The sequence below is a fragment of the Manis pentadactyla genome, chromosome 2 (assembly GCF_030020395.1).
Source record: "Manis pentadactyla isolate mManPen7 chromosome 2, mManPen7.hap1, whole genome shotgun sequence".
NCBI classification, from domain to species: Eukaryota; Metazoa; Chordata; class Mammalia; order Pholidota; family Manidae; genus Manis; species Manis pentadactyla.
Window position 1 is genome coordinate 114,044,572 of NC_080020.1, and position 27,077 is coordinate 114,071,648.

At 40.2% G+C, this 27,077-nt stretch overlaps 1 protein-coding gene across 4 annotated transcripts in view; it reads left to right on the plus strand.

The window, feature by feature from the left end:
* The first annotated feature begins 7,358 nt into the window (after window positions 1–7,358).
* Window positions 7,359–27,077, plus strand: part of PRLR (prolactin receptor) — a 133,505-nt gene continuing 113,786 nt past the window's right edge. For 2 of the 4 annotated variants that reach the window (XM_036884909.2, XM_036884907.2), the window contains exon 1: window positions 7,365–7,495. The gene's annotated coding sequence lies outside the window, so the exon portion shown is untranslated. Of the gene's footprint in view, window positions 7,496–27,077 lie in introns of all 4 variants that reach the window. The other 2 variants (XM_036884906.2, XM_036884902.2) reach the window with 2 other exon arrangements.

The window sequence follows — 27,077 nt, forward strand, 5'->3', positions numbered from 1 at the left end:
TCAGCCCCTCTTTTTCTCCTCCTTCCTGAATGAGAACATTTTTGTCTTTGGTCCTTCATCTGCTTTGAAGACTACATTCCTTTCTTAAAAAAAAAAAATTGAAAAAGCCTAAAAACACCAAGAGTAAAAAATCACCCCCAATTACTTGCAATAAAAGAAAACCAAAACACAACATACAAAAACTTACAAGATACAGCAAGAGCAGAGCTAGGAGGAATGTTTATAGTGATAGATGCCCACATTAAAAAAGAAGAGGGACTCTCTTGTCCCCTCCTGGGGTGAGCCGGGAGCTCTGTTTGTCTTCTCATTGTATCTCTCAATAAAAGTCTCCCTGGCTCTCCTAAAAGAAAAGAAGAACGACTAAAAAAAAAATCCAAACCTTAAACATCAAGGAATGAGAAAAAGAAGAAAAAACTAAGCCCAAAGTTAGCAGAAATAAATAAATAATAGTGATTAGAGCAGAAATAAATGAAATGGAGAATAGGAAAACAAATAGAAAAAAAATTAGCAAAATTTAGGTTTTGCTTTTTAAGATTATCAAAATTGACAAACCTTTAGCTAGACCAAGGAAAAAGGAGAGAAGACTCAAATAAATAATATCAGGAATGAAAGAAGAAACATTACATCTAATACTGGGGCAATAAGAAGGATCGTAAGAGACTACACAAGATAATTCTTGTATGCTGTTGGTAGGAATAGAAAATGGTGCAGCACTATGGAAAATAGCATGAAGAGCTCTAAAAAATTAAAAATAAAACTAACATATGACTCAGCAATTCCACTTCTGAGTATATATCCAAAACGCTGATATCAGGGTCTTGGAAAGATATTTACACTCCCATGTTCATCGCATCATTAGTCACAATTGCCAAGATATGGAAACAACCTAAGTATCCATGGACAGATGAATGGATAAAGAAGATAAGTATATACATACATTGAGGTATTATTCAACCATAAAAAAAGGAAATCCTGCCATATGAGACAACATGGATGAATCTGGTGGACATGATGCTAAGTAACATAAGCCAGTCATAGAAAGACAAATACTGCACAATCCCACTTATATGAGGGATCTAAACAGTCATAAAATCAGAAAGTAGAATGGGAATGGTAGTTGCCAAGGGCTGGCAGGGAGGAGGTAAAGGAGGGTGGTTGCTCAATAGTGCAAAGTTTCAGTTATGTGAGATAAGTAAGTTCTAGAGATCTGCTGTACAACATTGTGCCTATAGTTAAAATATTGTCTTGTGCACTTTAAAAATTGTTACAAAGGTGAATTTCATGTTTCTTGTTAAGTGTTCTTACTACAGTATAAATAAAATGAATATTCATCACATATAAAACTAAATGGAAACTTATCTGATTGTGTACTCCCAATCATATGATTCCTAGGTTTTACAATGTGGGAAACAGAAGGTGTAACATCAGCCTGTCCTCATACTGCCCCACCACCATACACACACACACACACAAGATAGAGATGGTGAAAGATAGAGTCAATTACGCCCGTGGTGCAAATTAGGCACTTCGGGAGAAATGCTCACTTTATCATCTTTTGGGCTTTATGAACTCCAGGACTGGAGAAGCAGATCTTGTTAAAACACAAAGTTGGATTCAGAAGATCTGAGATCCTTCATTTCTAATAAGCTACCAGATGATGCCAATGACGCTTGTCTAAGGATCATACTTTGAGTAGCAAGACTCACACGCAATAGCCTGAAAACATCCGTGTAGCTATTGCAGAGACTTATGACCATTGCATTTTATTCAGCAAGCTCAGTTCTCCCTCTTTATGTTAGGAGACACAGATCTTTATGAGTCAACAGACCAGCTCTCTTAGCATCTTCCTGTTGCATGTCTACATGGAGAAAATATAATTCTCATTCCCTTTTTCATAAAGGCTGGTTGTACATAGCCTAGTTGTTTGTCCACTAATGTGGGCTTCTGGAAGGAAGGAAACTTTGTCTAATAATAGCAGTGCCTTATATTTACACATAGCTTATAATTCACCAAATGTACTCACACATGTCAACTCATATCAGCCTCACCATGTTCCCTGGCGGTAGGACAGACAAGTGTATTATAAACCCATTTGATAGAAGCAAGCAGAGTACCTTCAGAGTTGGAGTGATCAGGGGAACTTTTTAGGAGAAAGTAACATTGAATATGAAAACCAAGAATGGATAGAGTTTTGCATAGGTAAGGGGTGGGAGAAATAACCTTCCAAGAAAGGAGGTGGGATTCAAACATACTGCAAATATTTATTAAGCTACTACTCCAAAACCCAGTAAAATCAGCAGGATCCAAAATATTTTAACTTTTTTTCTGTAGGAAATAGACACCATTAAAGAATCGCAACTCATGGAGTGATATACTCAGATTCACTGCAGAAGCATTTGAGTTTTGTGTATGTCAGGCTGGTGAAAGTGAGGCTGTCCAGGGGGCTATTGTAGGGGAAAAGTAAAAAATGATATAGACGTTAACTAAAGCATTAACAATGAATGCGGAAAAAAGATATTTATGGAAGTTTGGGTGATTGGATTTAGAGTGTGATACAGGGAACATGACAGTTGAAACCTTCAGAAAAGATAAGCTTTTATACCTCAAAGGCCTTAAAAATGTGCATGCCCTTTGACCTAATTATGTCCACTGGGATTTTAGACTAAAGAAATAAATCTTGCAAAGGCAAAATCTCTTTCCACAAATATGTTCATTATAGCATTATTTTTAAGAGTAAAAATTTGGGAACAACCTAAATGTTCAAATATGACATGATTGTATAAATTTTTGTGCAATAAGATTATAATGACACTATAAGATTAAACAAAAAATTTGAAAGATATATTTTTAAAAGACCCAAATAAACAGAGAGACATATTTCCTGAATGGAAAGAATTAGTTCCTTAATTATTTTTCTCAAATTAATATGTAATATCAACATGCCAAAGACATTTTTTTATTTGAACAAATTGATTCTTAAAGTTTATGGGAGAATAGATAAATAATATTTAAGAAAATTCTAAAAGGAAAGACTGTGATGAATTACTTTCACTGCACTAACAGGTTGTACAGTACACTATTTTTACAAGACAGTTATCAAAATTGTGCACTATTGGCATGCAAATAAGACTGCCAAACGAAACAGAGTGGTGTCCAGAATAGATATAAATATATATGGCAATGATATGTGCCACTAGAAATCAAAGTAGAAATCATAGATTTTTCAATAAAGGGTAATGGGATAACTGACTATGCTTTTGGAAAGAGTATACTTAATTCTCTACCTCATATAAGGTTTAAAACCAATTCCTAGGATTAACAAACATCTTTTTTTTAATTTAGCTGTATGAGAAGCAAATAAACAATACAGAAAACCCAACCTTAATAGAATATAATTGACAGGTTTGACTAGGTGAAAACTAAAAAATTGTGTTCAGTAAAACAGTGCATAAACAAAACCAAGGGAGACAGGACAGACACAGAGAAATGTTTACAATATATTTAACAAAGTGTTAATATGTATAATAGTAAAGGAGAACTCAAAAACCGATTTTTGAAAAGGCAAACATACCAGAAGAAATATAGGCATAGGATTGAACAGACACAGCATCAGAGGAAAAAAACACAAATAATAATAAGCATGTGAACTCAACCTCACAAGAAGTCAGGAAGCTATTAATTAGAAGAACCATATGACAGTATATTTTGCTTGTCAGACCTGCAAAATTATATTGATACAGTGCCAGCAAGTACGTAAGCAAACCTCCTTGGTAGGAGTGTACATTGGTAGGAGTGTATATTGGCAACTATTTTAGGAAAAATCTGGAGGTATACATGAAAATTTTAAATGTCCCTACCCTATGACTTAGTTATCTCACTTCAAGGACTTCTGTAACATTTTTTGAGAGCAGTTTGGCAGCAATTTATGAAAATTTTAGTTCTCATTCCTTTGACCCAACAATGACATTTCTAAGTATCCATCCTAAGCTACAAGAGAAGATAATCATGGCAGCACTTTTTACAATAAAAAATCAAAATTGCTGAAGATCAAACAATGGAAGGATAACAGAATAAAATACAAACTAGGGAGCCATTAAAAAGACTGGGTTAAATCTATAGCTAGTAACCCAGAACTTGCATTAAGCTTAAAAAAAATAAGTCACAGAAATTACTCCATTTTTTTCTTTAAAAAAGTATGTGCATATGCATATAGAGACATGACTACATACATGTAAGAAAAGGGATAGATATGCACCAATATGTTAATGGTGCTCACCTCTAGAGATGAGATCAGCTAAAAGGGAAGTGTGTGATTTGGGAAGATAATATTTTACTTTGTAGAGTTTGGGTTTGTTTTGTTTTTGTTTTAATTCTTTTATTAAGGCACATACAATAAAATCCACAAATCTTAGTGTGTAGCTCAATGCGTTTTGACATGTGTATACTCGCATGTACCCATCAGCCAGATCAAGATATCAAACGTTCTCACTACTCTTTTTCCCTTTCATCTAGATTGTTTTTAACAGTGCTGGGATTGGGGCTGATTTTTGACTCTTTTAGTATTGTTAGCATTTTTTTCTTTTTTTTTCTTTTTAAGAAAGGAATTAGTCCTTGAAGAAGAAAAATGAAGGACCAAAGACAAAACTGCTGTCATTCAGGAAGGAAGGGAAAGAGGAAGGTCCCAGGCAAAAGCCATCACAGGAGTGCCACAGACAGACAGGGGCCCAGGGGGCAGGCATGGGGCAGAGCCAAGGAATGAGAAAGAGAATGCTGCAGAGAAGCCAGGAAGACCAGCCAAGACAGCAGATGACGCAGAGTAGTGGTGGAAGGTGAGTGCACAAGGGGCTGAAGGCAGCTGTCTCCCACCCTGCCTGTGCATCTCTGTAGAACCAGACAAACCAGGACCCACCCTAAACCTCCTGAATTAGAGACTCTCGAATGACACCTGGACCCAGGACGTTTGAAGCACTCCTCAGCTGAGTGTGGGGGACAGCCAAGGTTGAGAAGCACTGAGCCAAGGCAACGAGAGCACTTCAAGTCAGGGAAGCTGAGGAGTGTAGATCATTCCTTCACCGAGGCTGGCAGGTAAAGAAAGAACTGGCTTAAACTCTCAAGTCACCTTGACCTTCCTTCTGGGTCAAGGAAGATGTGAGGATGGGCTGGGCTGAGATGAAAAAGCTCATGGGGCAGGAAAGATTAAACATTCAAGCAAGGTGGGGGAAAGGGGAAGGAAAAAAGGGAACCTAATGTTTTGGGACTTTGTTATTTGTCAGCAATTTTACATACACTATCACTATTACTTGTCCTTTGGTAATTAGTAATCACCACTATTACTATTTTTGAGACATGTATTTTTGCATCTGATCTGCAACCAGGCAAGTAAAGCCAAATGAATAACAAGGACCCAACCCCATGTCAATGTTGGGGCCCTCCCTCTGCATGGGGCCAGGCAGTGAGGTCTAGGAGACGATGGGCAGGGAAGAGGTCCAGGTCTCAGCTGGTGGAGCAGCATGGAAAAAAAGGAGGAAAACTCCCACCGAGACAGAGACAAGCAAAGAGGGAGCATGCACAAAGGGGCTGGCATGTCGGTGCGGCGAGAAGGGGGCAGGGACAGAACAATCTTGGAGCAGAGAATAAAGAGCTGAGGCTCAGAACAGAGTTCTCCATCATCTCAGTACAGCTGAGATGGGGCAGTTCACTAAAAGTGAGTGCTGGTGGCTCAGGGACAGTGCCTGTGTGCTAAACAACAGGGCAGAAAGCCAGCTTTTGCTCCTCTCTCCCAAAGAGATGTGGACTCATCTTTCAATGACCAATCTGTCACCCTCTGGAAGCTATGAGCATAGATAAGCTGAGCTGAGAACTACAGGAGTAAAAGCAAAGTCACCTCCTTCTAAGCACTGACAGTCTAGAATTACCCAGAGTGACAATTACTCACCAGCTTTTAACATTCTGTGATTGGAACAACTCCAAAAAATTAAGCGATCCTTTGCTTTGCAAAGGTCATATAGAAATATTCTGCCATGGAAGATCCATGTCACCCAGTGGTTTTGAAAATAAATAGGGTTTGCATACCTTTGAGGCCATCCATGAGCAAATGTAAATATGCTTGGATGATCACAGGAAGCACATGAAGGTTGTGCCTGAAAGATACCCCTTCCCTCAGCTAAGAGAAGCAGATGGAGGCGCCAGTTTACTTGTACAAGGTGCTGCTACTGAACAGGAAGCATCAGGTGATTATGCCTATGTAGGTCCTCTGGGCTTCGAGTCAAAAAGGATTCCCAAAGCACCCTGGGATTATCAGTGTTTTCCTGAGGCCTGGCAAGTGGCTGCGCTGAATGGCATTTGCCAATTACTCCAGAGTGGCAATCAAGCAAAAGAGGAAAGTCCAACAGTCCAATAACTATTTTATTTTTGAAACCCAGTTACCTTTGTTTAAAATATCTCCTCGGCAACCCTCTGGGTTATGAAACTGTCAGCTGCAATATTAATTAATAGCATTGAACAGACACACTAGAACTTACTAATCATGTATAACTTTGCATCAGGCATCTGCCACTTCTTGTTTCAGTACAATTTTTGCAAGAGAAAAGGTGGCAGTTTATGTGTGGTGTTATTACCCAAAAAGGTCAGAACCATGTACAGCCCTACTAGAAAACATAAATTCTACCTTTGTGGAAAACAACAAAGTGTGGATTACTTAGGCATCACCAATGATTCAGTGTCATACTCATCTGGCAGAAAATAAACACAGCACCCCGGAAGTTTGGGTTTTTGAGTATCAAAAAAGAAAGCAAAACTTGCCTGAGTCCTTGACTGTTTATTTTCTTTCTGACACTTCCTGCTCCTGGGATTCAAATCCCTGGAGCCCCCATCAAATACTGTCAAGCTTCCGTTCAAAGTTAGTCAGAATTAAGAAAAGAAATTGGACCCGGTGACACTCCACATCTGGGCTGCCAGGAGCAATACCATCTTTGAGGTCATTCAGTTTATTGACATTTTTATTATTGTTTTGTCTATTTTCTGCTACAGTCCCAGAGGAAGATGTGTGACCCCGAACGTGCCAACCCGATCTGGGAGAAGCAGCTAATCCCCATGTCTTTGCTGCGCCCGGCTCTGCACCGACCTCCGCTCACCTTGTAAAGTAGCAGGCTCTGGGCGTTTTGCATGCTGTGGAGAATCACTGTTTTGCCTTCAGCAAGGAACGTAAATGTTGCAACACTGACTCCTCCTCTAATGAAGAAAGAGTGAACAAGTGCACAGAGTGAGGCTGCTGCTCCAGCGCCAGGCGGCTGGGGACGGCTGAGCCAGGCTGAAATCCCGAGACGCCCGTCGCTGGGGCTGGGCTTCCTCCGCCCCCTCCGCATTCGTCTTATTCGCTCCGCTCCCTCCGGATTTTACCGGCTGTGCGTGGAACTGCTTTACACACCATGGAGCTCCACGTCCCTTTGCAGGAAGTGCTCTAGGACTGATGCGCTGGTCGTCGCTCACGGCACAGGTGAGTAGCCCCGGCAACTTGAGCCAGCCGCTGGCGGAGCGGCGCCACGGCCGTGAGTTCGAGTCCGCTGCGGGGCGGGAACGGGGGTGCGGAAAAGTGACAGAAGCCCGCTGAGCAGGGCGGAGGGAGCGGGGCGGCCCGGCTGCACCGGGATCACTGTCACAGGAACTGAAGATACTATACACTACGCGCTGTCCCACCCCCCAGAATTTACAACTGCACACGCTAGTCTTTTTAAAAGGCATCTTGAGATGCACCTTGAGAATGAATGAGTTTCGGCGTGGTGGTGGGATTCTCAGAACGCAAAATTTACATCAGATCGCGGAGAAAAAAATAGCGGGAAGGGGCTCAGACGGATGTCGGTGATGACGGAGGATTGAGGATTCTCCTACCCGTCTCAGCAGCCTCCCCGGTATCCGGTGCGGAAAGTTTAGTGGTACCGGTGCCGACCCGAAAAGCGTGGCTCCCCGCATAAGGCAGTGAGGTAATGGCAGGTAAGCAGCCCCCCTGGCTGTAACCCCTAACCCGGAGCAGGAGGGAGGCGGTTGACCTCAGCAAAGGCTTGCCAGCCCGGGAGGCAGCTGGAAGGAGAGCCCGCTGGTGGTTAGAGGAGGAGAGAAGAGCCGATGGGGGGAAGGCCGGCAAACTCAGGGAATTGCGGAGCCAGCGCGCTGTGGGCAGGAGCGCAAGCGCTGGATCTCTAGCCCTCTGAGTAGGAAAATACCTTTTTAGTGACCTCTACCTGTATCCTGGAGAAGCAGCCCACGTTGCCCTAATAACAGCAGTTCAGAATTTTCTAGGATTGAACTTGAAAATGCTTGCAAAACGTTGTTATTCATCTGGAGGGATTCGTTTGTTTTCATTCATCAAGTTGGCTGACAAAGATTTCCCACCTGAGTCTCACGCTTCTTGGTCCATGGAGTGTTGCTAATCCTAGCCTTGGCTCTGGCTGTGCAAACTTGAGCAAGACATGTTTCCTCCCTGGGCCTCAGTTTCCTTTGTAACATTTAGGGATATTAATTACTCCATGTATATACCATTCATTATATGTGTGCATATGGGTGCCCGTGTGTATACACACACTATAATATATACATATGTATACACACACTCGTTTATATGTGTGTGTGTGTATATGTAAATATAGTAAAGTGCTGAATAGGGCAAGGAAGAAGCAAGTGAAAATTTTAACTTTAGTGGTTCTTAAAACCTGGGGATCTTAGGTCCTTTTGAGAATTAGCTATGAATCCTCTCCGAAGGGAGAAAAAATATTCTTGGAAAACATACGTAAAGTTTTGCAAGCAATCCCCGAGGGTTTGTGGAACCTCCTGAAGACCCTGCCTGAACCCCAGGCATGTTGCCTTCCTTTTGAGGACTTTATCAAAACCACCCAGCCACACCTCCACTGGCAGCTAGGCCGGCTGCACATGTAACCTGCAGCCTTCGCCAGAGTCTGGATCAGCCAGGCTGCTGAAGGAGAAAGCCCTGCCCTCAGCAGTGAGCTCCTGGGACACTGTTTCCCAAAGGCGTCACCAGTCTCTGCCTCCTGGGGAAACCCCACCTCACAAACTCTTTTAATCACTTTCCTAAGGTGATGGTCCTCACCCCTAGACTTTTCAGTCCTACAAACAGCACTGGAGAGCCACCTGTCTGTTTCAAAGAGAGCTCTTCAGTCACCCAGCTGGATGTCAGACAAAGGCTCTCTTGGGAAGAAAAGTGCTGTTTGCTCCCCAATGTATAGTGGGAATAGTAATGTGTTCTTTTGGACCTCTGCACTTTTCCTTTAAGGCACTAGAGACTCATGACTTGACGGACCTGGGTCTTCCAACTGGTAATGCCAGCAAGGTGTAGCAGGAGACACATGGAGCTTTGGAGCCCATTGGACTGGGCTTCAAATCTTGACTCCCACACATAAGCAAGTCACTGAACTTCTCTGAGCCTCACTTTTCCTGTCTGTAAAATGGGGGACAGTACTGCCTTTCTTGCACAGTTGTTAGGGGAGTAGAAAATGAAAAATGGAAATGTCTGGTCTATAGTCAATAAACTGCTATTATTAATGTTAATTTAAGGTTTTAAGTAAGTGTTAAATGATCTCATGTTTTTTTAGAGCAGCTTACTCTCTCCTGTGGGGCTTATGTCGGCAAAAGAATGAGTAAAATCAGCTCTGGTCTCATTATTCTCAAAGATGAATGGTTCATAATACAAAGCCAGCTTTACTGCTTCACCAGCAAATAAAATGTGTCCAGACTGGCATGGGTTCGCAACCCTTTCTCTGGTTTGGCCCATTGTCTTGAATACAAAGCATAGGACTGTGCCTGTCACTACAGACATCATGGCATGGAAACTGGAGGGGTCTCATGGCTAGATCCATCACCAGGTAACACCGGAAACTCTCTTTGTAAAAAAAGATATGTCCCCACTGTCATCATTCACAAGATGGCACAGACTTAGCCAGTTTAGCTTCCCTTCCTTGGTCTTTCTCTGTCTTGTCCCTCTCTTTCTCTGCAGTCCTGAACCCTTTGTTGTGAGAAGTTGGATTGTGCATAAATGTAGGAAAGAAATACCAGAACCTTAAAAGGAAATTCAATACTCTCAAAGTAGCCATTTCCAAGATGACCTGTATATTTTGGCAAGGCATTCTTGTATGCAAAGATGACAATATCGATACCTACTATTCACTGAACCACCAAGCTGTGTTAAACATTTTCCTACCTTACCTCAACACTGGAGGGTACAAGTTATCATTTAAAACTTTACAGACTAAAAAATAAGAAGAATAAGGATTTACATTATTTGCCCAGTCTCCAGAGCTGGTAAAAGGCAGAGCCAGGATCCAAGCCCAGGTCTGTCTGACTGCCACTCTCACTCCTTTTCCACTGCAGAGTGCTGCCAAGCTCCTTGATTATCAGAAAGTTGCATCATGCCAACTGGGTCTCAACCCAGTTCTTCTAAAAGGCAGGAATAACCAAATCTTCTGGATGATTTAAGTGGTGTGAACATATACTTTGCATGTAATACATATTAATAGGCAACAACAATGAGAATATTCTCAAACCTGTGGAGAATAATTTTCACAACCCTTCCCAAGTCCAGCTATTAGACTCAAGTTACGCAATAGCAGACCTCAGCAGGTGAAGCTGGCTCTTGGCCACTAACTTCCTGAGAGAATCTTTTAGGTTAAAAAGAGCTCTGGAATTTCCTTCTCTACCACCTTTAGAAACAAGACACCATTTGCATTTCCCTCCCTGTGTGAACATTCATTCATTTATTCATTCACTCCACAAATACTTGCTAAGCTCTGAATCAGACAGATAAGGTCATCTACAGAGCGTGTATGCTAGAGAGAGTAACAGGTAACAGGCAGGTCAGCAAATACATAAATAAGGTCATTTCGGATACTGACAAATGTTATGAAGAATGTGAAGAGAGACTAGGCACTGGAGTACCAGGACTTGCGGGCAACTTTAAACAGGGCAGCCATTTCCGCCTGAAAATCACTCGTTAATTAAATATGCATAGTGAGAGGGAGCCAGCCCTGTGAAGGTCTGGGGAAAGGGCTGCCTTGCAGAAGAAACCTCAAGGGAAAGATCCAGAAATGGACTGAGTGAAGCAGTGGAGCCTGAAATACGAGATGGCCCCTTAGAAAACCAGTTGGGTTCTGTAAACGGGGAATTGTTGTTTGAATGCCTATTACACTATTCTAGGCTGGGCTGTGCACTTTATGTCTTTCTTATTTAATCTTCCCAGCAATCTGGTGAGATAGCTAGTTTTATCTTGATTTGTTTTGATAAAGAGAGTGAGGCTCGTAGAGGGTGAGGAGCTCACCCAAGCCTGCAAAGCTAGTATTTGATCCCATAGTCTGATTTGCTCCAAAGCCCAAATTTTTTGTTCACACAGCATGTGACCTTTGAGATAATCTCTTCTAGAGCTAGCAGAAGGAAAATCTCAAAACTGTATTAGATAAATAAATGCTGACAATGATTTCTATCTGATGTCCCACACTCTAGTTAGTGTGCCTAACCCTACACCGTGCAATGCAGGAGCCCTAGCCACATTAGTTATTCGGTACCTGGATTGCGACTGGACCAAACTGAGATGTGTTTTCAGTGATACACCCTAGATTTCAAAGACCTAGTAAAAAAAAAAAAAATCTCATGAATTTTTATATTGCTCTATATTAGAATGATATTTTGGTTGTGTTGCTTTGGATGAAGTATATTACTAAAATTAATTTCATCTATTTTCTTTAAACTTTCTTAATGTAGTTAAGTTTAAAAGAAAATTTAAAATCACATACATGAGTCACATTGTATTTCCCTTTAACAACACTGGTGTAGACTAGCTTGACAAAAACGACAGGAAATTTTCTCCTTTATTTCTAACATAACTTTTCCTCTACCCGTGCTCAGACTCCTTTTCAAGTCAGTCCCCAACTTCAGTTATTTGGTGAAGCAGTAAATGAGAAAAAGAGGTCCCTCTGTGTCCTCCACCACACTCATTCTTCCGCTGTGATGTGACATCATGTCACCCTTGGATTTGATGAAATAGACTCGGGTTACTTCCATCACCAGGATACATCCCCTCACTCAGGCAAGATTTCAACATCCTATGACCAAAGGATCATTTTGAACCTGGATTTAATTTTACCTTGAAATCAATCCCAGGACATCTTTGTCATTTGCCACTTCATAAAATCAGACTAAGAGATAGTCAGGACTTCCTGTTTGTGTGCAGAGCTCATTAAATAAGCCATCTCACTGTGGGGATAAATGTTTCTCCTGCTCTGTCCTTTCATTTAAAGCAGCATGAACGAGATGCAGTCCCAGTTTCCAGAAGGACTGTTCCACAGGCTTCACAGGGCCATTTTGGTTTCTTCTGTCTGAAAGCTAAAGTGACCTCAACTATGTCACCGAAGTAAAGATACGATTTGTTCCCGCAGTCCCATTCATTCCAAAGGGAAGACCAATCAGATTCTGACGGTGGTGGAGGACGCCTCTGGACTGGGATGTGTCAGAGGCCTAGATCCTATGTGTCTGCTGGTTGGCACATTACCTTCTTCCTCCTCCTCTTCCAGCGGTCTCGCAGTGAGTTCAGAGCTGATGAGACAATGCCACATGAAAGTGCTGTACAAGTGTTCATCATGGTAAGCATTGGAAGTCTGAGGCCTGTTGGCTCCTGTAGACATTTGCCTGCAGGGAGGAGTTTTCTTTCTAGAACTTGAGCAAAGCACCATACATGATGCTTTTGACATATACAAATAGCATTTGTGAATGCTTTCCATGTGAAGTCTAGATCCGGGGGTAAATGGCAGTGAAAAGCACACTCGAGTGAATTTTAGTGTATCTACACCAACAGTACCACATTTTTTCAGCATCTTCTAGGCCAAGAGTCTGTGCCAGACTCCATGGGGAAAACAGAAGATGAAAACAAGGTTCTTGCTCTGGAGGAGCATATTATCTAGGTGGGAAGATGGGCATAAGCATAAAACCCCAGGAACAATGTCAGGGAACATTCTCTGAAGTATTGCATGAATGATACAATTAGAGTTCGGGGTTCCAGATGGCAGCACGCCCACCCACACGCCCTAAGTACAATGAGAAAGATAAGGCGAGAGGTCAGCACTGCAGGATGGAGAGGCTAGACTAAAGGCAAATAGAGACAAAAAAGACAAAGAGCATCCCAAGAGAAATGCACAAGCAGCAGGCAACGGCGATGTGCACCAGCATTTGCGGGTGGGAAACAAAATGAACAGATGGTACCAGGGAAGCTTTTAACAAATACTGATACCTCAATTCCATCTCCAGAGTTTTCATTTAACCAGTTTAGGTATGGGGCCTGTTGTAGTGGTTTTTAATTCCCCCAGAATATCCTCTCTTGAATATTGTTCACCAGAGCTGAAAGTCACTGAGCAAAAACACAAGGTTTCATATCATAATCGTTGGAAATACAATTAGAAGGGTAATATTTCAAAGGGGAGTAAATGGACAAGCAAGATGTGTGGTCTTTACTTTGTGGAAATTTTATATACGTGCCTACTTCTACATAGTCTTTTTAATTCACAGATAATTGTTGTTCATAGTGATTTCATTGACTTGAATGGTGTGGCCAAAAGGTGTAACCAGTTACCCACTCCTGTACTCTGTGTGCTTTGCGGTGCCCTGTAGACAACTAGCTCAGTGTGGGGAAACTTGTCTCTCATGCTTGCTTGTATCCACCAGGCTTTTGTAATCATTGAGAAGGGTTTTATTATCATGCTCATTAGGGCTCACCCTTGCTATTTTATGACAATCTGTAACCTACCCTTACTGCTCCAACTTTGCAGATTGGGAAATGAAGTTGAATTACTTGCCCTGGGCCTTGAGGCTGACTAGCAACAGAGATGAAATTAGAATTCTCAGTCACTGAATCCGCCATATCTTACTGGACTCCCAAAGTGAGTCTGCCCAGTCTCATGATGGTGTTAGAATCCTCTGTCCCAAGCAATGTTATTTCTTCAATGAATGGATTTGTGCTACAAATCAGTAGGCGAAAGATGACTCACTGTCCACACTGCAGCCCTGTAATTATGTCAGCAGCCTGTCTCAGCCCCAGCTCTCCCTGCCTTCTTGTAGTCTCCACTGCAGGGAAAGCTTGGCCATGCATATTACATCACTTACAGGACTCCACTCTCACCTCTGGGAAGTGAAGTCTCCTTAGCCCCAGAGCTTTTGGACTGTTCTGATTTCTCTTCTTTGAAGCTCCTGTTCATTTGAAGGTTATTAATTTTTGTTACACATCTGAGAGAAGAGAAAAAAGCCCACCAATTTTTACAACTGCATTTATAAGGAACTCCTTATATGTCTTGGTTATTTGTGGTTTTGTTGCCAATTATAAAGCCAGGAGATCTTTATGAAGAGTAGTGGGGAAAAGCTGGAATCATGGCACTAAAGTTTCTTTAGAACAAGAAGACAGGTCAACTTCCTGCCATCCCAAAATGATAATTTTCTTTTTCTCTGTCTCCAAATCCATTACTGATTTAATAACAATTTCCAATATCTTTAGCTATAGCAAAAAGCAAGCCTCTAAAACAGTGGTCCTCAGTACTGACCACATAGGAAAATTATCCCAGTAGCCTTAAAAAATACAGATGCCCAGACCCCACTCATAGACCCATAGAACCAATATTCTGGGAATGGATCCTAGATAGCTGTATTTATTTACAGTTTTCCAGGTGATCATAATGTGCATCAGTAAGAGCTCGTCTTACTGCTCAGTGAAGGGCCAAGTCTTAACTGCATATTTCTGTTTCTCCTTTTGCCTTATTTTGGTCACATGATTCCAGAGAACCATCCAAACTGTCTTTGGGAAACATGATTTCTAGCATAATATTAATTTTTCTGCCTATATAAACTAACTAGGTACTTAGCATAGCCTAGTGACTAAAATTTATGTACAGAAAATTTGGAAATTAGGTTGCCAGCAGCTTGACATAAATTATGAGATTGAAAGATAAAGGTTAAGCTTCCCTACCACCCATGTATTAGATTTCCCAATTGCTATGTTGATCTGTAGTTAACCAACACTTGGCTTGCCTATCTCAGCCATTTTAAAACCAATGAACTCCATTTCTATTCACACCCTTATTAAAAATATAATTACAGCAGTATTCTCCAGGGACCGTCCTTGGTTAGACTTTACCAAGGTAATTGGCCAAGAGCTAACGAGGTTGTGTAAAACCCTCACAGCCCCAGGAAATCATTTGGGTTGAAGAGGCTACCAGCATCAGACTGGGCCAGGGGAGTCATGAATTTTGGTTTGGAAAGAACCAAGTTAAGACCACCCCCAATAAAGAAGAACCCAGGATATGGAAAATGATTCTAAAATCAACCAAAGAATAATTATCCAGAGTCCTGCTAAAACTGAGACTCTAACCCTTCTCAGATGGTTGTATTAGTGGCACAAAACAACCAGATCAGGGTACTAGGTTTAGCAGAGAGAAGGGATGGGGAATGATGTACCATTGTACTTTTCTGGAGTGTTAAGATTATAGGATTAGCAGAAGATAAGAAATTGTTAAGGAGATTGCAGGGAGAAGGATGGATGAAGTCCTGCTGTTAGCCAAGCATCATACACATCAGCAATTTTCATTCACTCAACTTTTATGGAAGGCCCACTATGTGCGGGGGCTGTACTGGAGCTGGAGAGATGAAGTTCCTGCTCTCATGGGGGTTTATAGTCCAGTAAAATGAAACAGATATCCACATTAAGAAATATAAATATAATCAAATAAGAAAGGGCTATGAAAAAAAATAAAGTGAAATAAAGGGACTAGAGTCTAAGGAGGACTGTTTTAAATAGACTTATGAGAGCTGCTGTCTCGATAGGGATAGCGTTTGAGCTAGCACACCAGTGTTACAGAGAAAGCCACACGGAAATCAGGAAGAAAGAAGAACAGCAAGAGCAAATACTGGAGGTAAGAAAAGGTGTGACATGCCCAGGGAACAGAGAGGAGAGGAGACCAGTGGGTCTGGACCTTAGGGAGGAAAGCCTGGAGCTGGAGCTGTTTTTCTAAGTAGCCCACAGGGCCCAAGGTCAGTGGAACAGAGTTAGATCTTAAGTGCTTTAAGAAAACCTTTGGGAGGTTTCAAGTAAGGAAGTAATGTGTTTTGCATTGTATTTTAGAGATCTCTCGGGCTTCTGTGTGGAGAATGGATTAGACTCGGAAGCAAAGGGAGAACTTGGGAGGCTGATCAGGAATACAGCCAGAGGTGAGGATCAACCAAGCGGCGGCAGTGGGGTAGAAGTACTGGATTCAGGAGCAGATTTGGGGAGAGGGCCAGTAAAGTGATGTTAGGCCTAGTCCTGCCTGAGATAATTACTCCTGCTCTATCTTCACTCGGGCCACTGGTTTTGAACCAAAATGGAAATACACCTAGAACTATTTGGAAACATTAGGGATTTTGACCTTAACTTATTTAAGTAGGAAAAAAAACATCCTATCCAAGGAGAAATTTCTGTTTACTGCTTTTTACCCCCTATCCATAAAAACTTCATCCTGTTTCAGAAGACCATTCTGATATCTTTGATGTTGTTTTTGATCACTGTGCTTTTCTTAAGTGCTAGAAATGTCACATTTACATTGCTAGTTCATCTCTTCTCTGACTGTTTTGTCACTTTGGCTGTGTTGACTGAGTCCTTCATGCTGTCAGATGTTTACACATGGCTTTTTGAGTTGGTCACTGTCTCCATATAAATCATCACAGCAAGCATTAACATACATCATACTAGCAAGCATTAAATGAGCGCTTACTATAGGCAGGGCATAGTTTTAACAATTTTACATGTTTTAACTCATTTAATTTCCACCCACCCTCTGAATGAGTACCCTTATTAGTATCATTTTACAAATGAAGAAACTGAGGCAAAAAAGAAAAAGAGGTTAAGTAATTTGCCAAGATCACACAGCTGATAAGTAGCAAAGCCAGGTTTTGAACTGAGGCTGTTTTCCAAGCTCCAGGTTGTTAGTCCCTAAGTGAGGTCACTTTTCATCTATCTCCTTTTCACTCCTACATATGAAGCTGCTACCTTCAGAATTAGACTTGTTTCTCCTACAAAAACCTGAACACCTAGGAGTCATTTCAACTGAGCAGGGTGTCCAGGAGTGGGACTGGAGAGGAAATGACATCATTCAGAAGCTGGAAGATTCAGCCCCTCGCTGGGAGGACATTGCATCTAAACCACCTGCCATCTGCAGGTGGGAGGGTAAATTCCTACCCAAGGAGCCGACTGGACAGAGCTGGCAACACCAAAGGACTCTTGCTGAAATGCCCCCTCTTCTCTTCACCCTGTCTTTTGCCCACCACTCATAGTCCCTATCTTATAATCACCTGCTTGTCCTTTCTCAAAGCACTGAAGAAATCAAAAGTTACTTAATAAGCCCTGCAGCAAATTCTAGTTGCTTTCCATGGTCATCCTCAAAACAAAAAAGAGTCATTAACTCATTTGTTATCAAATTTTTTGCTTTAAAAATACAGAAGATTGTCTCCAGAATTTTAATATTAGAAGTGAAATAAGCCTGGGAAAAATAGCTCATGCTGTCTTCTTTACCTTTCGTGCATATATGCTTCCAGAAAATTCTTCTCTCAAGTTTACTTGGTTTTCCAATAATCAGCATCAAAGTAACTGACCATCCCCCACTTCCTAACACAGTAATAATGATGAATTTAATGAAATTGAGGTTTAATCAAAGAAATTCATGAAGGTTTCTTTAATTCTATTAACAAATTTTTCATCAATGACTTATTTGTAGTGATTCATCTTCTGTGCTAGAAGTTTTAACTTGTATATTTTAACTAAATGGAAGGAAAGGCTTTTTTTGCTCCAATTGCCATAGGGTAACTTTCTGTAGAGATTGACATACGTTCATTGAAGTATTGAGTTTATCTAATTAAATCATCAATCTCTTCATTCAACTGTTTGATTTTCAATAAAAGTGTTATTTTGAAATGTTATATGATACATATCAGATATTTCCTATGGTTATATTAATTTGTAAATTCAAAACTACAAAAGTTATTATAACTATATAGTTATTAGACTGTAATCTTATTTATGTTAGGAAAATTTCAGGGAGAATCAATTAGTAAAAGAAAGTATGAAAGCCATTTCAAGCCTCTAAATATCCTGCAAATAGCTCAGAATCTTACAAAAAGCTTAATTTTTATAAAGTCATCTTCAAACCAGTAAGGAAAATTCCTCCTTTTTTGGATGATTTTGATTAAATGTTCAGCAGAAAGTAAGGGTGGATATGTGCTGAATGAGGATGTATTGTAAAAACAAGTCATTCAAAAATCAGAGCAAAGTAATGAGAGCGATGTGATTAGATGGGTGACTTCATTGCCTCATTTGGGGTTTGACTAAAACAAAGTTTATTTTTCTTATAGCACACTTCACTGATTTTACTTTTCAAAGGACATCACTGAAGCTGTAACACTATTCAGATCTGTAATTTTTAGATTTTTTTAATACATGGTTTAAAATTCAAGGTACAAAAGAGTATTCAATGAAAAATACATCTTTTCTCTCCTGCCCCACAGCCACCATTGTCCCAACAGACAATCACTCGGGTTATTACCAAAATATCCCATGCCTTTATAAAAATATACTATGCATATGAGTATGGGCTAGATGTCCTGTTTCTAGTATTTTGCATCTGAAATGCTGTCACTCTGGCAAGTGAGGGCCTACGTTCTGACCTCCCAGTGTTGGAGCTGCCTTTCCAAACTCTAGTGTGTTATTTAGTGTGGCTATTAGAGGATGAACAGCAGTACTTTTGGAGAAGGTTTCATGTGCCAAGTATAGAGGAGGAGATGAAATTCCATGAGCACACACCTCTGGGTATTGCTGGGCATATGCTTTCAGTGGTGACATTGTTATGTTGTTAAATGTCAGGGTGAAAGTCCTGGGGTCCAGTCGGCTTGGGCTCAGTCTTCTACAGGGACCTAAGGATGTTGGGCTTCACTGAGGCCCCCAAACATACCTACTTCCAGGCTTCTGGAGACATAAACTCCTCCCTGTGATCACCAAGCATTGGTGCCATCATGGATCTCAGAAGCTTCTCAGCAGGAAAGGATTGCATGGGTCAGGTGTCCAGAACAATGTGTGGGGCTCAAAAATTGGCCAATGGACCTAGCTACTTGTTAAGATTTGGGAGCAGTATGAGGAAACGCAAAACCTGTGACCCCCAAGGAGAGTTTTAGAATGCACCCATTCTGCCCGTGGCCCTGCCCCATCACCTTTACTTATCACCTTGTGTTAGGGAGTCATCTGCTTATTACTGATAATACCGGTCTGTGCTAAGCTACCTGAGGACAGGCCCATGACTGATTTACCTTTGTAAACCCTGCCTCCGAACCTATCGTTGTCTTTCAAATTACAATATTCATTAAGTGGATTAAACCTATAAGAAATGAATGTTTCAAATCATCACAGATTACAGATGGTTGGAGACCAAATCCTTGTCAGTGCAAATACATTCTAACTAAATAAGTGTTTTGTAATTAATTACCAAAAAATTCTTGTATGGGCCACTCAGATCAACCATTCCCCTTCCTTCTTGCATTTCACCAGCAGACCTTATAAAAGAATTTACCTTCTCTGCATTCAGAAACAGCCTATTTCTTTCTTTCTGCTGAATCTGCTTCAAGGCTGTGCCACTGAGATGTGTGACCTGTGCAAGGTTTGCTAAACTTCTCTTGAGCCTCAGTCTCTTTATTTGTAAAAATGGTGATGATAATGCCTATAGGACAGTTTCAAGGCTGGAGGAAGATAATGGATGAGAAGCACCTCATCTATAGTTGGCCCTCAAAATGAGCTTGCTCCCTTCTTCTGTGACCTCATGTATTCAGATGGTGGGACTGTGTGTTGCACACGGAGGAGAGGCTCTGGAATGAATAGAAATGGTTGCTTGATTTGGTGCTTTGTACACCCAGCCATAAATGGCACACTTTAAAGGCCATCATTCTTGCCAAACACTTACCTGGAAAGCTTAAGTTCTAAGCCTTTGGGACCCAAATCTGCTAAGTGTTCAGGAAAACTCCTCAAGAGAGATGAAGGCAGGAGGTTGGCTGAATATGCCTCCTCCATGTGTCCTGACTTTGATGCCAGCAGGTACCAGAGCCGCTTGGCAGTGTGCAATTCTGAGAAATGAGGAGAGAGCTGTCCTTCCTCTAGCAAAGCCAAAAGCTCAGAAATATATCAGTGCCATCAGCAAGCATGGTGGGTACAGCTGGACATGTACCGCAAGACATCACATCACTGGTGAGAGCACTGTTGCCTGTGTGGGCTGCTCAGCCTGTCTGACCAGCCTCACACTGGACAAAGGCCTGAGCGGCCGGCCGGGCTCTGCAGGAACTGGGCGCCAGGCACCAAGGATTGAAAACCAGCCTAACAAAGCATGACTGTTTCCACCTGTGAGAGATGAAGCGATAGGGGGGCTGTGACTCACTTACCTACCTGGAAGACCAAACAATTACAAAAGCCATGGGCCTGGCTTCCTGGGGCCACACAGAGGGGGCCTCCGACGCAGGTGGCTGCGTGCCACGGGTCCTGGTAACTGCACCAGAAGGAGCTGTCAGGTTTAGACACCTGTTATTATTCACTGTTTCATTTTGGTTCTTTCCATTTGTTTCTACTTCCTTAAACGTAATTGGGATTATTGGTATAAAAAGGAAACATTCGTTTGTGAACAAATTATGTAGTAAGAATACAGTACTGAAAATCTACTAAAGAGATGAAAATTGGTGTAGGAATAGCAGTGACATGGGCTCCAAATATCCTGTATTGTACCATTAAGGTGACAACAATTAATGTGTGAGGAATACTTTGAAGTCTAAGGCATGATCAAAGTGTAATAGCTTACAACAGAAATCACATGTTTCTTAGGGAAATCTTCAATTGGAACATAAAGAATGCTTATGAATTCTTACCAAAGTTGTCAGGAGACTGAGTATATAAGAACTTGGCAAAGACATGTTTTACTGTAAAACAACTTCTCCCCACAGTGGTATTTCACAGAGCCCTCCTTTACAAAGTGGCCATTGATCGGGATCTTGCTTTGGAACAGATGTTGCTTTGGAAGCAGACAATGAAATTCAGGCAGGACATCATTATTGTACATGATAGGTGGCTCTGAATTATCCAAGCAGCCAGGGCATTATTCAGTGGTAAAGCATTAAGCTTCTCTGGAATCTTTCTTCTGTGTAAGTAGATGGCTGCTATGGAGAGTTCCTTTTTTGGGGGTGAATTTACCCAGCAGATGACAAATACTCAGTGGGAGTGGAGAATGACACCAATGATTGTTGATGACAGTTGAAAATGAAATTACATTCATGAACCTCATACTTGGACTTGGTGACTGAGTCAGAGCCCTGGACTTGAAATCATGATGTCTCAAAATGTAGATCTGCTCACTAACTGCTGTGATCAAGCATTTTCCCCTCCATTTTGACCAGCTATTTAAATTCTCTGTGGGATTCAATCTTCTAGAAAATAGGAAAGGATCTTAATAGTGTCAACCCCAAGATAGGCAACTCCCTGTGTTCTAACAGATACCAATTAGTCAAATATGTACTAGGTTCAACTATGAACTCCACCTTTAACAATGGCCTCTATAATCTAAGAAATGTTTTGGAGGCATTTGCCCATGAGTGAAAATTCATCCCAGAATATGTGTTTTCATTATGCAAAGCAGGAACCAAAAAAAGCTTAAACAATAAATAGTTTCTCCAAGTTGTTCTCTTAGGTAGGTGGTATAACTGCTGTGATTACTAGAGACATGTTGCATGTATACCAACTGATTTCATACTAGGAAACTGGGGATAAAAGGAAGTCACTATTTGCAAGACTCTGAATTTGGTTTCTTTGTGGGTAAAACGCTGCTAATAAATTTTGTATACAGGAGAGTGCAATATTTGGATCTAAAAATCAGAGCCCTAATCTTAATTCAAGACCTTGTCACCTCTCTTCATACTTCCAAGTTTCACTTCCCAGCAATTCCATGATTCTTTGTAGATGGGGAGCCCATAATTGAAGAGCATCTAAAATAGCTAAATATAGTCAGAAGCCTATTTTCTCACTATCTTTCTAAAATTCAGGAAGCATCTTTAACTTGATTATCAAACCTCCAAAGATATGATGATCAGATGACTGGTAAACATGCATTTTGGGAGACTTTTCTTAATATTATCAGAAATTGCTCTCCTAGCCAAACTGCTGCACCCATTTAGGGGTGTTACCTAGAACTTATTTCATCCTGCTTAAAGTAGACTTCAAATATGAATAACATTAGCATGTTCCTAATACGTCCTAGACTGGAATCAGCAAACTTTTTTGATAAAGAGCCAGAGAGAGTAAATACTAGGATTTGCAAGCCAGACAGCATTTGTCACAGTTATTCAACTCTTCTCTTGTCACACAAAAACAGCTGCAGCCAATGCATAAATGAATGAGTGTGGTTATGTTCCCAAAAACTTTGTTACCAAAAACAGCCAACTGGCCAGATTTGGTGACCCCTGTTCCAGATTCTGTTAATGCCACAGTAACTATCTGCTTTTGTAACATAGATTTAATTTATCCTAAATTCTGTTTAACCTATTTATATTTTAGTCAATGTATATAATACAATATGAAGTGGTTGTCAGACCATACAGGCATTTATCTAAACATTGTTTGATCTATTGATGTTTAGACATTACTAATACTATATCGTGAATCTGTTGTCATGTCACATATGAATTTTTAAAAATATTTACCAACATTTGTAGTCAATAACAAACACACCTGGAGGTAACAATTATCCTAACTTTCTACTGGATAACTTAGCAAATCCTCTCCTTATTTCTTAACTCTCTGATGCAAAGGGTTTTACATAACTACAGTATTAGGAATAAGTCTGTCCTATCCCTATCTTTCTTGATATTAACCATCTCCTGAGACAGCATTTATCTCTGCAGACTGAATAGTTCTAATCTCCATGATTTGTCCTGAAATAGCCCCCTCTCCTTCATCTCCTTGATCATTTTATGCTTCCATCACTGAGTTTCTCTGGGCTTTGTGCGTCCTTGAAGTGTAGTGACTAGACTGGAACACAATGTGCCAGGGTGGTCACATCATCTTTTCCTAATGATGCCCAGTTGTACCTTTTGACTGCAGCAAGCAATAAACAAACTAAAAGTGTGAAAGTAGGGGAGACATTGAGAAAGCCCAGAGGATTTTTAGAAAAACAAAATGGACTACATGAAAAGAAGATTCTTGCAAACACTCTGAGCTGGCTCCTAATGCATTATATGATTCATTTAAATCTTAGTTGTGATCACAACTATGCTTTCTGGGGTGCTGAAAAAAGTAAGAACAAAAGCATTATCTTGCTTACCTAGGAATGGTCCTGTAGTAATTTAGAGTGAAAAGCTTGGCTAAGAGTTTGTCTGATGGACACCAACCATGCAGAGTTTACCACACGTTTCCTGTCGAATGAGAAATCTGGGGCATGATTTAGTACAATGGGCTAAATAACTCTGGAATGAGCTCTGCTTACTGCCCAGACAGGACACTACTAATCTAGGAAGATCTACCTTTGTATCAAATTCTCTCCTTTGCCCTCCTGGTCCCGTAGGCAAAGTTAATCTGAATTTAGTGAGATCAGTTATAGAGGGACTGTGTTATCATTGAAAGTCCTGTGCAAAATTTCCAATTAAAATTTATCATTATTGTCATTGGAAGTGATAGTGCAAAATTCATAAAACAAGCATTTATCAAACCCCTTAGGCACTGTGCTAGGTAATAGTGAAACAATGGTAGCAGGTACATTTGGAGTTTGATAAGGGCAACAAAGGAGAGGCATATTATACTCTAAGACAGCAACCCTGAGAAAGTTGTGATTAACCTTAGATCAAAATAGGGAGGAAGAGTTTTGCTGGCAAAAGGAACAGCATGTGCAAAGGCACTGAGTCAGGAGACATTATGCCAGATGTAGGGGAACACAGGGCACCTGAACCAGGTTGAAACAAAATGTGAGAAAAAGCTGGGAATGAGCCCACACAGGATCTCAAGAAGCATTAGAAAGCCTTTGAAAAAGAGGGATATCATGATCTGATTGGTATTTTTGAAAAGAACCACTCAGATTACTCTGTGTAGAATATCGTGAGAGGAGAGAGCAAAGGCCTATGGACCTACTTAGAGGTTAAAGCAGCTGGTAAGAAAGATGAGCAATAACAGTGACTTTCTGAGGATGATTTTCAAATTACCAGCAGGAAGGTGGCTCAAGCCCATGTAACATTGCAAAATTAAGATATTTACCTCCAGGAACCTGTGGAAATGAATGCTGTGCCACACAGCTTGATTAACACCCTGCAGTGTGTTTTAATGCTTCAGGATCTCAGGCACATACTTCAGAGGATGCAAAGGAAATTTAATTAACCTCTGTTTAGGAACTCAACAGACATGCTATTCCTTAGTGTCTATTTGGTATTTCCATGCCCATGAATTATTTGCAGCAACAAGCCAACTGATTATTATTGTTATCCTCCAAGTCTGGCCAGTTCTGAACAGTGGGTTCAAAGTACACCATTGGTCTTTGAGGATTTGGTTTTTAATCTTCCCTGTTTTCCTGTCTACCTCTCAACACTCATTTTGACCCAGAAGAACCTTTTTTTGATCAGTGGAGTCTAAGAAAGTTTGATTTTATTTGTATTTTAAGGAGATGGAAGAAAGTAATTTTACATAAAAATATAAATTCTTGCTGTGCAGCATATTATAGATTCCTGAAGTTGATGAAAGGTTAAAGAAATGGATTATTATATAAGCTTGAAGTTTTTGTAACTTCTTTCTGGCATTATAGAAAAGAATAAAGATGATAGATACAATGCATAAGTATCACCCAGAAAGAAAATCACTATTTATATATGGTGAAATTTTTTTCTCTCATTTAACATATTAGGAGTACATTATGTATATATTTTTCAAAACCTCTTTTTTAAGCTTAATGTACATGATAGTCAATTATTGTCAACAAATAGTTTCTGAAAATCTGATTTTTAAGCCATTATAACATTCTGTCACTTGAATGTGCTAAATTTGCCAATTAGATAATTCTAAAATAATACCAATTTTCATTTTCTTGATTACCAGATATAATTTTCTCATGCATTTAACACCCTTAAATTTCCTTCTTATATGGACTGCTTTTTTATGTCAATAATTAAGATTTCTATTTGATTCTCAATATTTTCTTAATTTTAAATAATGAACCCTTTATACCTTAATGATGTTAATCTGTTGTCTATCATATTTGTTGTACTTATTAACCCCAATTTGAGTTTGTCTTTTAATTCTGTGTAAATTGTTTTTTGATAAGAAAATTTATAAATTTTTGTGGCATTAAGTCTACCAGTTTTTTTCCTCTGTGATTATTTTGTATCCATTTACTCAACAAATACTGAGCGTTATGTGTTCAGGCACAAAGTAAGATACTCGGGGTAAAGGAGAAAATGGGACACAGATGGTCTTGCTTTCTCAGAGCTTACAGTCCAATGAGGGAGACAGACAAACAAAACCCAGGTCAAACATATAGCACATTTTAACTATGTGAGAAGAAGCACAGGGTAGGATGAGGCACCTAATCTGGACTTTGGCGGGTAAGAAAAGGCTTCTAGAAGGAAGCTAGTTCCCAGCTGAGAATGAAGAGACAAGGACTGTGAACAGGCGCGGAGAAAACAGAATGTACAAATATTCGTGTTTAGTGACCTAAATGCTAAGCGTGCCTTATGCCTGGAACATGGAGTGTGTGTGTACGTGCCCCGCGGCGAGCGGCGTGATGGTCGCGGTGAGTGGGAGACTGGCGCAGGAGTCCTGGAGACAGGTGACGACGACGGGCAGGGACTGTGCCAAAGGGCTCCTCCCTTTTCGGGGGTTGAGCAATGCTTCAGCTATAAAGTTCTTATACGTATTATAATGCCTATTGCTGAATAATTCATTTGGTTTTATTGTCATGTCAGTTCTTAGGCCAGCACCGTGCTACTTTTGTGTTTTATGAAACATTTCAACCGGTAAGGAATGTATACGCTCATCACTTTACATTTTCAAAATTGATTTATCAACTCTTGCCAGTGAGTTCATCTAGGTAAACTCTGAAATGATTTTGAAAAGTTAGAAAAGTATATGTGTATATGTAATATACATATGTGTGTTTATATGTGTGCACATATATATGCATGTATGTATACACACACCCACAATCTCTCATTGGTAACTTGTTCACGAATGTGTCAAGTTGTGGAAGAACTGACATTCTTTTGAATATTGAGTCAGCCCATCGAGAAGCATTGAACATCTCCCCACTTACTTGAGTTTTCTTTTGTATTTCTTGTTAAAAATATTATTTTCTTCACATAGGTCCTGCATATTTCTTGTTACACCTATTCTTATGTATTTTATAATTTTAGTTTTACATTGTGAATGGATCCTTTTTCCCTATCTTCTCTCTGTCATATTCCTGGACTATAGGAAAAATACAAATGTATGTATTTTTTGTCTATTTAACTCATAATTATTGTAGAGTTTTTAGTTGATTATGAGTCTGTAATTATGATGTAAATACTGATTATTTTCTTCCTTCCAATAGTTTCATCTAATTTTTTATTTGATGTCTTACAGCAATGATAATAATTTTTTAAGTAATAAGGATAACAGTGCATTTCCTGTCATAATTTTAAGAAGAATGCCTCTTGTTTCACATTTTTCAAAGTATGTTCTATGAGAATTAATAAACATAGGAAATGCTACAAATGCATTCCTCTCGCCCAGGCATTCATAATTCATATCAATATATTAAGAGTCAGAGGTCTTCAATAGAAAAAAACCAGTTATGCTGAGTTTAACCCAACATTTCTAAGATGTGTTTGACCACAGTTTTTTTCTCTCATTTGGAACTTTACACCAATTAAAACAGTCAAAATTATATTAATTTAATCTTTTCATAATTTTTTTATGCACCTTTGTCTTTTTTTAACCTACCTTTTGCCATATGGACTATGGTTTAGTTTTTCTA